Source organism: Pseudorasbora parva, chromosome 6 (genome assembly GCF_024679245.1).
Source record: "Pseudorasbora parva isolate DD20220531a chromosome 6, ASM2467924v1, whole genome shotgun sequence".
NCBI lineage: Eukaryota > Metazoa > Chordata > Actinopteri > Cypriniformes > Gobionidae > Pseudorasbora > Pseudorasbora parva.
Window position 1 is genome coordinate 42204729 of NC_090177.1, and position 12427 is coordinate 42217155.

General features: G+C 43.6%; 1 long non-coding RNA gene across 1 annotated transcript in view; it reads left to right on the forward strand.

Moving 5' to 3' along the window:
• The window catches only part of LOC137079036 (uncharacterized), a 52106-nt gene extending 48980 nt beyond the window's left edge, over positions 1–3126 (forward strand). Inside the window, exon 3 of the long non-coding RNA XR_010905393.1 lies at positions 2200–3126. This is a non-coding gene — a long non-coding RNA (uncharacterized lncRNA). The remainder of the gene's footprint in view (positions 1–2199) is intronic.
• Positions 3127–12427: the final 9301 nt, after the last annotated feature.

The window sequence follows — 12427 nt, forward strand, 5'->3', positions numbered from 1 at the left end:
TCATCAACTGGCCTAAAGAGAAATGGAGGAACATTTTGTGGACTGATGAGAGTAAAATTGTTCTTTTTGGGTCCAAGGGCCACAGGCAGTTTGTGAGACGACCCCCAAACTCTGAATTCAAGCCACAGTACACAGTGAAGACAGTGAAGCATGGAGGTGCAAGCATCATGATATGGGCATGTTTCTCCTACTATGGTGTTGGGCCTATTTATCGCATACCAGGGATCACGGATCAGTTTGCATATGTTAAAATACTTGAAGAGGTCATGTTGCCCTATGCTGAAAAGGACATGCCCTTGAAATGGTTGTTTCAACAAGACAATGACCCAAAACACACTAGTAAACGGGCAAAGTCTTGGTTCCAAACCAACGAAATTAATGTTATGGAGTGGCCAGCCCAATCTCCAGACCTTAATCCAATTGAGAACTTGTGGGGCGATATCAAAAATGCTGTTTCTGAAGCAAAACCAAGAAATGTGAATGAATTGTGGAATGTTGTTAAAGAATCATGGAGTGGAATAACAGCTGAGAGATGCCACAAGTTGGTTGAGTCTATGCCACACAGATGTCAAGCAGTTTTAAAAAACTGTGGTCATACAACTAAATATTAGTTTAGTGATTCACATTTGCTAAATCCCAGAAAAATTTTTTTTGGTACAAAATAGTTTTGAGTTTGTACAGTCAAAGGTAGACACTGCTATTTTTTTGAACACACCCCTTTCAACTAATTGCCCAATTGCACAGCCTTAAGAGCGTGCATATCATGAATGCTGGGTCTCATTTGTTTTCTGAGAATCTACTGAACCTACTGGTAACTTGTTTGCCACGTAGCAATAAAAAATATACTAAAAACCTTGATTATTCTGGTTAGTCATATTGTACTGCTATTATTTTGATTATAATTTTTAATAACAATTCCAAGTCTCGCGCGAGAACTCCGGTCTGACGCACGTGCGTTTTTGCGTTGTTTACTTGTCACATCACACGTGTAGTTGGGAAACGTAGTTTGCGCACCTGCAAGAGAGAGAGTTTTCACTGATTCTTCCTCCTCTAGTCATGCAGTGTGAACTCCTCTGTCGTCAAACCATCGTGCAGTGTGAACACAGCAGTGACTGAAAAATACCCCAAACAGTCATGCAGTGTGAAAAGAGCAGTGACCCGACGAGTTTGAAAATCATGCAGTCTGAACTAGGCTTTAGCCTCCAGCACCACCGGTTTCCAGAACTTCAACCTACCTGGAGTCCAGAAGTAAAGGTGTCAGGAACTCAGAGACCTCAGTTAGCTAAAAAATCCTAACAAAAATGACCCACTTAATAAGAATCACAATGTGTGTGGCTGTGTTTGTAAAATACTCGGTTATGGTTTCAAACCTGTCTTGGAGTACCACCAGCCCAGCAGATTTTGTATGTCTCCCTATATCTGAAACAGGTTTCAGGTTTTGCAATCTCTACTAATGACCTCATGAGTTGAATCATGTGTGACAGATGAGGGAGACATGCAAAATGTGTTAAGTATAAAGTGAAGATCCTGCTGTAACCTATTAACAAGAACTCAGTATTACCTCACCCTTCAGAAGACATTCCAACTTATTTGGAACAGTATTCTAAAGGGTATATTTTGTGCAATTGTTATTTGAATGAGCACTAAATAAAAAAGGGGAAAAAGCACAGGCAGCCATTACTAATCGGAAACTAGTGGTTCTGTGCCTAAATAAAATGTATTAAAGATTTATTCAAAATTAAACATTTGAGAATGGAAATATTTCACTCAATGTGTACACTTTTATAATAAAAGCTAAAATTGTCCCTGTATGGCACTGCTGCTCTGTGATCAAAAATAAACTTCTTTTTTTACTTTTATATGGCAGAAAATTTGGTAAAATTGCTATTGTGTTGGAATTTTTAGATTTTGATTAGATTAAAGTCACATTAATTGTGTTCAAGTGTCAAAATAACAATATATTTTTTCAAGGGTGCATATTTGTGTACTATCTACCCATGTAATCAGCCTTTGGAATTGACTGTGTTTGCACTTGTCTTGACTGTGAATGCCCACTCTGTTCCCCTAGCCCATGTTTAATCCACAGTATTAAACACATACTAAACCGCATACTAAACCATTAAACTTGTTTGGCACATCTGTAAGACAAGCTTAAGATGTTCTTTTTAATCATTTTTTTCTTTCTTTCTTTCTTTTCAGCAACTAAAAGTACAGCCATGGAGGACAATTATGACAGTGATCTCTTCATCACTACCACAAGCTATGCTGATTTTTATTATAACATTGAAAAGCCTTCTAATCCAAATTCACGCTATGATATCAGACTGATCATCTTCTTCATCACTGCTCTGTGTGTAGGAGTGCCGTGTCTGATTTGGGCTTTTTATTTTGTGCATCGTCAGAGAAAGACCAGAGGCCGGATCTCAGCCTTCATCATCCTCCTCCTCCTCTGTGACCTGTTGCAACTGCTCATGTATCCATATATAGTGACAATATTTCTTAGTTTTATCAGTGTCTTTGACTTCATTACATTCCTTGCATTTGATTGTCTGAAAGTCTGTGGACTTTACCTGCAACAGCTGGTGGCTCTGGAGGGAGTTCTGACTCTGAAATATCCGCTGATCTCTGCTCGTATTTTCTCAGCCCTCTGTTACATCATAATCTCCATCATTATACTTATTATTCCTTTGATGTATGGATTATTGATGTTTTTTTTTCGCCATGTTTATGTTTTGTATATTACTATTGGGATAATTCTGGCACCTGTGTGTTTATTGGTTGCCACAGGCATAATCACATTCAAAGCCCCGCCCACTCCTGCCAGTACACCTGTCACTGACAACAGACCAGGTGCAATGCTGTTTCTTGTCTCCACAGTTAACTTAGTTGTGCTCTGTATCCCAAGTGTGTTGATCAACTGTATCCCTCTCTATGACATATCTTGGTTAAGGATGTCTTCCTGCTTGTTGAGTTTGACAGTGATTTCAGAGCCTCTCCTGTGTGTGCTGGTCTGCAGAGAGAATCTCAACACTCAGACAAATCAACCACACATAGAGCTCAACTCCGCACAGACGTCAGTCTGAACTTAACCTCCAGCAGAGAATTGTTTAAACACACATACATAGCTTTGTATTTTTGCTGTGCACTTTTTTTATGTTTTTAATTACGCTTTAATACAGCTAATATTTTTCTTATTATTATAGTTTTTTTACCTGTGTTTATTAATCTACATAATGACTGACTGTATCAGTTTAACGCATTGATGAATGACTATTAAAAACATTCTCAGACTCATTCACTTCATGCATCTGTGTATCTGCATGTATATATGCTTATTGTATGTATGTGTAAAATGTAATTAGAGTTTAGAAAGACTTAGAAAACCTGTGATTGCCTCAAATTTAGCAAAGTAAATTATTTAATCATATTTGAGAATAAAAATCAAGTCAAGTAACCTTTATTTATATAGCACTTTTTAGAAAGCAGCTTCACAGTGTTAACAGGAAAAAAATGCATTGTCAAGATTTGAGTCGTCTTGCCGGAGACAGGTTTATTGGGGATGTCATGTCGATGCGGCATTTATAGGGGGAGTTTAATTTTAAATTTAAAGCAAATTTAAAAGTACTGGCTAAAAAGTACTGTAACGCTATATTCTCTAAGATTATTATTCACGTCGGAACTAATGATGATCGACTTCGCCAGTCGGAGATCACCAAAATTAACATTAAAGAGGTGAGTAAACTCGCAAGTACGATGTCAAAGGCAGTATTTTTCTCTGGTCCCCTCCCTGTTAAAAGGAGTGATGAAATAGTTAGCATTCACTCATATTATCATCACTCAATGGCTGGTTGTCTAAGGGGTGTCTGCAAAATAACATATGGTTCATAGACAATTGGAAAAGTTTTGGGGCAGACCTGACCTGTTGAAGATAGAGAGCATTCATCCCTCCTGGGCTGGTGCTGCTCTTCTCTCTAGTAATTTGGCACATAGTCTTAGAGCTAAACCTTGACTCACTGGGGCCCAGGTCAGGAAGCAGACAAACTGGCTAAACCAACCATCTGCTAGCTGTCTCACGTCACCAAAGTAAGCTAAATCCCAGCACATAGAGACGCTTTCGCCTAGATATTATCACATAGAGACTGTGTCTGTTCCCCGATTTAGTAAATACAAAAAACCATCAAAACCATTCAACAGTAAAAATTTAATTGATGTCCAACAAATAAACAGCAGATATAATACAGACGAAAAATTGATAAAGCTCGGGTTGGTGAATATTCAATCCCTTTCGCCAAAAGCGCTTATTGTTAATGATATGATTATAGATCATAACCTAGATGTGCTGTGTTTGACAGAAACCTGGCTAAAGCCTGATGACTACATTACTTTAAATGAGTCCACCCCCCCAAGATTATTGTTATATACACGAGCCATGTCTGTGTAGCGATAATGAGTCTCAGGGAATAATTTATTTAAATGGGACTCATATTCATGAGTCTATAATGTGACTCGCTGGTTGTACATTAGTTATTAACTTTATAACGGGACTTTTAATCCTGTTAAGATCAAAGTCGATTTCAGTCATCCAGATTTTCCTCTCGTCTCGCGAGTGGAAAATGGGATTTCTTCATCGAGTATCAATCTTAAAAACTCGAAGAAATATTAATCTGTTTGATCAGGACAAATAATATTTCATACGTTTGTACAATTTGTATTACTAAAATAGTAACACAAAAATCAAGCTTAATTTGTAGCTAAGATCTCATCAGTGACTTCAAATCCATGAGCAAGGCATTCACTTCAATGTAATTATTGGATTTTAATAACCAACTAAAGTATACAAAACTACGATTTCACACAGGGTAAAACATGCATATATGTGGGTAACAAAACAAACAACATACAAGGAAAAATCTAAACTTAACGAATAAAACAAAAGTAACATAGAATGAGAGAGAGAGAGAGAGAGAGAGAGAGGAGAGAGAGAGAGAGAGAGAGAGAGAGAGAGAGAGAGAGTGAACGACAGTATTGACATTCGAGAATGCAGAGATACAAATTGTACAGTTACTAGCCTACAGAAGTTGATTTTACATGCAGTAAACATCCAAATTACTTCAAAACATAAAACATTGCATCATCACACTACATATATTTGGTACATTGAAGAGGTAATTTAATCTAAAAGTCCATATATTGCTGATCTGTGTGTTCTCAGAGCAGTTTCTCTGTGTATGTGTGTGTGTATGGGTCAGAGGTCGAAAGCAGGGGGGTTGTTTGGATGACGTGTATGCTGCAACCCAAAAGGCCTGAGGTGTCCTGGACTTTCACACACAAAATCCTTTCTTTGGGGATTATAATGTGGCGCCTCATCAGTTAAATAGTAGTATAGTTGCAGTACAAGGGACTTCTGTAGAGTGATTACATCACCCCAGGATACGTGATTATCTGAGCTCTGGTCATCCGGTCATCCGGTCATATGGTTAATTATTAACTCACTACCATCTCCCATTGTCGCTGCATCTGAAAGGTAAAGGGGGAGGTATTGCTGTAATTTATAATAATATTTTCAGTATTACTCAGAAGTCTAGTTTCAAATATAATTCCTTTGAAGTTTTGGTGCTTTATGTAACGCTGTGTAGTGTAAATGATAAATCCCGTTTGACATTTGTGTTGGCTACAGTATACAGGCCACCAGGGCACCATACAGACTTTATCAAAGAATTTGCTGATTTTCTATCAGATTTAGTACTGGCTGCAGATAAAGTACTAATTGTTGGTGATTTTAATATCCATGTTGACAATGAAAAAGACGCATTGGAATTGGCATTCAGAGACATTCTAAACTCTATTGGAGTTAGACAACACGTATCGGGACCCACTCATCGCCATAATCATACTTTAGATCTAATAATGTCACATGGAGTAAATGTCGATAGTAACTCCACATGTAGACTAATCAAGCATGTTGAGATTGAGTAATTGGACTTGCAGGAGGCCTCATCATCAATCTGTCTTCCACTTCTGTGTTGTTGGATGTCCTTGGACCAAGGAGTAGCATGTGTTTCTATTAAGCTGTAGCTCATACACCAACAATGACTGATGTTTTGGCCGTAAAAGGTACAGCAGATCTGTTTGAGAAAAAAATTAGGGAAAAACACTCGTTTTGTATCTGATCAATTATTAATGATTAATAGATTGTTGGCGTTTTAACTTTTGGTAAAGGAAAATACACATCAAGTCATCAAGTCTTGTACACAGCAAAATCCTCAGAGTTAAATGAACACTGCTGGTGTTTATATGAGTCCACTATGAGTCCACACTCAGAGTGTTAAAAGGTAACACTGAATCAGTGTTGAAGTTAATGAGATAATTAAGTGATGATTGAGCATTAATGATAAGTGAAGTTAATAAACGTAATTTCGGGAGGAGTACGCCCATCTAATCTTTCAATTAATAGCAAGGTATAAAACCAGCAGCTTACCTCTTCCCCTTTTTAGTTCCTGAAGCATTTGGCCTGCCCAACTCTGCTTGACTGGCTGCGCTGCTCATTTCACCTGTTGATCTCCAGATCGCCGGTCTCTCCGCTCCACATACACCTCGCTCAAGAAAACCTCTCTCTTTTTCCATCTAGAATCATCACAGGGCTCGGTCGATCCTCATCGGGATGCATCGAGGCCATCAACATCATCCTCTTCAGCAGTAACGTTAAGCCTCGTATCTCCTGCTGAGAAATGGTCCGTCAACGCGCTCAGGCAAGCGTAATCCAGCGTGGGTTTTCCATTTCACCCAGAGGAATTCAAAAGCGCAACTTCATGATCTGCTCATGTGTTTTCACCAAAAACTCTCATTCTCACGCCGCATTCAGCGTTCTTGCAGTAACACGCAAACATCAACACAAACAACTGCACGATCTATAGGGTCAGTTTCAGTTTCAGCCGGCAGCCACAGCTGCCGACGCTTTCACGTCCGCCCCTTAATTCGGCCGGCACTATCGCGGCCGCAGACATTAGTTCCGCGTCTGCTTGCAATAGTTCCACGGTCTCTTCGACAGTGACTGTTACCTTCCACCCTCCCACAGGTAAGTATAGCTTCTTCTGTTTTTCTTTCCACGCTTCCAATATTTCTGTGCTTTCTGGCTTTTATTCTCTGTTAAATCGAGAAAAGCTATATAATACATTTCTCCTCTGCTATTGGAGCAGGCCCAAAGCGTGAGGCTGCCTCCGCAAACGGTCCTGCCCCCCCCAATTTCTCCTCTGCTATAGGTGCAGACCCAAGCGTGAGGCTGCCTCCGCAAACGGTCCTGCCCTCCCCCCCCCCCTTAATTTATCCTCTGCTATAGGTGCAGACACAAAGCGTGAGGCTGCCTCCGCAAACGGTCCTGCCCTCCCCCCCCCTTAATTTCTCCTCTGCTATAGGTGCAGACCCAAGCGTGAGGCTGCCTCCGCAAACGGTCCTGCCCCCCCCTTAATTTCTCCTCTGCTATAGGTGCAGACCCAAAGCGTGAGGCTGCCTCCGCAAACGGTGCTGCCCCCCCTATAATTTATTTTCTGCTATAGGCGCAGACCCAAGGTGCAGACCCAAGCGTGAGGCTGCCTCCGCAAACGGTCCTGCCCCCCCCCCTTAATTTCTCCTCTGCTATAGGTGCAGACCCAAAGCGTGAGGCTGCCTCCGCAAACGGTCCTGCCCCCCCCCCCCTTAATTTCTCCTCTGCTATAGGTGCAGACCCAAGCGTGAGGCTGCCTCCGCAAACGGTCCTGCCCTCCCCCCCCCCCTTAATTTCTCCTCTGCTATAGGTGCAGACCCAAAGCGTGAGGCTGCCTCCGCAAATGGTCCTGCCCCCCCCCCTATAATTTCTCCTCTGCTATCAGCGCAGACCCAAGAGTAAGGCTGCCTCTGCAAACGGTCCTGCCCCACCCCACCCCCACTAATTTTGCCTCTACTATCAGAGCAGACCCAAGCGTGAGGCTGCCTCTGCAGATGGTCATGCCCCTCCCTCTCTTTCCTTTCTCTGCCGCCATTGGAGCCGATCCAAGCATGGGGTTGCTCCCCAAGCTTTCTATTCTCCAACCTTATTCCATCCAGCTTCTGCTTCCTCTACAGTTCATTGCCTCCTTCTCAACTGCATTGCTCTTACAGTTCCTACTACATCATTACTATGGATCCATCACCTGTCTCCACCAAGCCTCCGCACCTCAATCGCCCCAGGTGGTTGGTCCCAGTATAGCTCATAAGCCCCGCCCCTCCGTGGTTTCTAATGGATATGAGTTAAACTAAACAATCGAATTACACTTCATATTTTACAAGATGTGTTCTGTCTTTTAAGGCAGTTTTATCACTATGATTTTTTTTCAAGTATTTGTTTTAAATAAGTTTAGCTTAGTTCGTTGTTTGACGCTATAAAAGTTGTCACTGAGGAACCAGCAGACTTTTTCAGGAGAAGAGTGGAGTTTTTATCTTAATTTCTATATTTCCCAGATTTTGGCATAAATATTAAGAGCATTAGCCCGAAGGTGGACACCGTTCCAACCCCAGCATTGCAATCCTACTGGACAACTTGGAGAGCTTTCAAACAATTCCTACAACCAACTTGTTTTCCCAAATTCTCCCTCTTTTTTTCATTTTTGTCATATGAGATGTCCACCCAATCTAGTACCATCAAAGTCTATCTCGGCTGCTTTCAATTTCTAATCTACAACCATCAATCCATCCATCTATGATCTCTAAGTTTTAAACAAGAACACCATCCGATTCCTCATTAAAAGCAATGAACGGATCAATTAAAAAAAACAACAAAAAAACAACAACTGCCTTTTCATTCCTATCTTCAATCTCCTGACACCCATCCAGCAATATAAATATCTTTCCTTCTCCCTTGCCACATGGAGGTGCAGATCTCCTCACATTTCGACCCGCTGTTCTCTGATGAGAACAACCTTCCTGTCACCAGGCAGTGAAGTTCATTTAAAAAGCTTCAGCAAATCCCCACCCACTCTGGTATTTAGGCTTACTTATATTCACCTCACTTCTTCCTCAATGGAGTAGACACCACCGCAGGCCAAAAAAGGACTGCCATACCATCAATTAAACTACTGGGTTGGTGGTCCTCAGAGGCCTTTCGATTTTACTCTGTTCGGACCTCAGCCTCATCAAACAAGCCATCTTCGCTTGATGCTGCACTGCTCTGCCAATTTGATGCTGCAGTATTTGGCTTTACTAGATATCACCATTGTAGTCCTTCACTTAATGCCACCGTCTCTCGCTTGATGCTCCAGGGCTTCGCTTGCCACTACAGTACTCCTTCAGTTTAATGCTGCCATTGCAGTGCCCTTATTATTTAATGCTGCCACTGCAGTGTCCTTATTATTTAATGCTACCACTGCAGTGCTCCGTCATTTTGATGCTGCCACTGCAGTGCTCTTACTATTTAATGCTGCCTCTGCAGTGCTCCTCTTATTTGATGCTGCCACTGCAGTGCTCCTCCAGTTTATTGCTGCCACTGCAGTGCCCCTACTATTTAATGCTGCCACTGCAGTGATCCGTCATTTTGCCGCTGCTGCTGCAGTGCTCCTCCTATTTGATGCTGCCACTATATTGCTCCTCCAGTTTGATGCTGCCGCTGCAGTGCTCCTCCTATTTGATACTGCCACTGCAGTTCTCCTCCTATTTGATGCTGCCGCTGCAGTGCTCCTCCTATTTCGATGCTACAGTGCTCCGCCATTTTGACACTGCCGCTGCAGTGCTCCTCCTATTTGATGCTGCCGCTATAGTGCTCCTCCAGTTTAATGCTGCCACTTGCAGGGCTCCTCCTTTTTAATGCTGCCGCTGCAGTGCTCCTCCTATTTGATGCTGTCACTGCAGTGCTCCGCCATTTTGACGCAACCGCTGCAGTGCTCCACCAATTTGATGCTGCCGATGCAGTGCTCTTCCTATTTAATGCTGCCGCTGCTGTGCTCCGCCATTTTGATACTGCCGCTGCAGTGCTCCGCCGTTTTAACACTGCCATTGCAGTTCTCCTCCTATTTGATGCTGCCGCTGCAGTGCTCCTCCTATTTGATACTGCCAATGCAGTTCTCCTCCTATTTGATACTGCCGCTATAGTGCTCCTCCAGTTTAATGCTGCCACTTGTCAGGGCTCCTCCCCTTTATTGCTGCCGCTGCAGTGCTCCTCCTATTTAATGCTGCCGCTGCTGTGCTCCGCCATTTTGATACTGCCGCTGCAGTGCTCCGCCATTTTGACACTGCCATTGCAGTTCTCCTCCAATTTGATGCTGCCGCTGCAGTGTTCCTCCTATTTGATCCTGCCACTGCAGTTCTCCTCCTATTTTGATGCTGCCGCTGCAGTGTTTCTCCTACATTTTGACACTGCCGCTGCAGTGCTCCTTCTATTTGATGCTGCCGCTACAGTGCTCCTCCAGTTTAATGCTGCCTCTGCAGTGCTCCTCCTTTTTAATGCTGCCGCTGCAGTGCTCCTTCTATTTGATGCTGTCACTGAAGTGCTTCGCTATTTTGAAGCAAGCGCTGCAGTGCTCCGCAATTTAACGCTGCTGCTACAGTGCTCCACCAATTTGATGTTGCCACTGAAGTGCTTCGCTATTTTGAAGCAAGCGCTGCAGTGCTCCGCAATTTAACGCTGCTGCTACAGTGCTCCACCAATTTGATGTTGCCACTGCAGTGCACCTCCTATTTAATGCTGACACTGCAGTGCACCTCCTATTTAATACTGCCGCTGCAGTGCTCCATTTTTTGACGCTGCAGTGCTCCGCAATTTGACGCTGCTGCTGCAGTTCTCCACCAATTTGATGCTGCAGTGCTCCTCCAGTTTAATGCTGCCACTGCAGTGCTCCTCCTATTTGATGCTGCCTCTGCAGTGCTCCTCCTATTTGATGCTGCCACTGCAGTAAGCTGCAATTCGATACTGCCGCTGCAATGCTCCTCCAATTTTATGCTGCCACTGCGCTGCTCCTCCATTTTGATGCTGCCCCTCCAGTGCTCCACAATTTGATTCTGCCACTGCAGTGCTTCTCCTATTTTGATGCTCCCACTGCAGTGCTCCACCATTTGATGCAGCCGCTGCACTTCGCAATTTGATGCTGCAGAGCTCCCCAATTTGATTCTGCCACTGCAGTGCTGCACCAATTTTATGCAACGTGCTTCTCCTTTTGATGCTGCCACCGCAGTACTCCGCCAATTTGATGCTGCAGTGCTTCTCCTATTTCATGCTGCCACTGCAGTGCTTCGCTAATTCGTGACCGCCGCTGCAATCCTTTGCTTGATACTGCCGCTGCAGTGCCCAGTGCTCCACAATTTAATATTGCCGCTGTAGCGCTCCTCCAGTTTGATGCAGCCGCTGCAGTGCTTCTCAGTTTGATACTGCCACTGCAGTGCTTCGTTATTTTGTGACTGCCATTGCCATGCTTTGCTTGATACTGCCGCTGCAGTGCCCCGCTAATTTGAGACTGCTGCTACAGTGCCCTGCCAATTTGAGACTGTCGCAGCAGTACCATGCCATTTTGAGACTGCCGCCGCAGTGCCCGCCATTTTGAGACTGCCGCCGCAGTGCCCGCCATCTTGAGACTGTCACTGCAGTGCCCCACCAATTCGAGAATGTTGCTGCAGTGCCCGCCATTTTGAGACTGCCACTGCAGTGCCCTGCCAATTTGAGACTGCTGTTGCAGTGTTTACTCTGCTGCTGCAGTGCCCCGCCATTTTGAAACTGCTGCTGCAGTGCTTTGCTTGATGCTGCTGCAGTGCCCCGCCAGTTTGAGAATGCTGCTGCTGTGCCCCGCCATTTTGAGACTGCTGCTGCAGTGCCCCGCCAATTCGAGAATGTTGCTGCAGTGCTTTGCTTGAGGCTGCTGCAGTGCCTCGCCAATTTGAGAATGCTGCTGCAGTGCTTTGCTTGATGCTGCTGCAGTGCCCCGCTCAATGCCTGACTGCTGCTGCAACACCTCACCTATTTCATAAACTGCCACAGCAGTTACCTACCTCAATACTGCTACAGTGCCATCTTCCATTCAGTCTATTTAACAATTTTGGGGGGTCTTCTGGAATAATTATGCAGACTCCTCCCGTAATCATGAGCTGTTCAAATGTCCATGATTCTTGCTTGCTGTCTATTTCTGCATTATGTTTTTGGGGGGCAATCGGAGCTCGGGTAGAATATCCTCTCCGAGCCCCTCTATAGCAGACAGCAAGCCAAATCTGTTTACCACTTTCACTAATATTATATGGGCACACAAACTCATGAAGTGAAGTTAATAAACGTAATTTCGGGAAGAGTAAGCCCATCTAATCTTTCAATTAATACCAAGGTATAAAACCAGCAGCTTACCTCTTCCCCTTTTTAGTTCCTGAAGCATCCCTCCTCCTCCTCCCCTGCTCCTCCCTTTTGTACAATTTTGTATACCACATTGGTGTTGGTTGAGGAGAG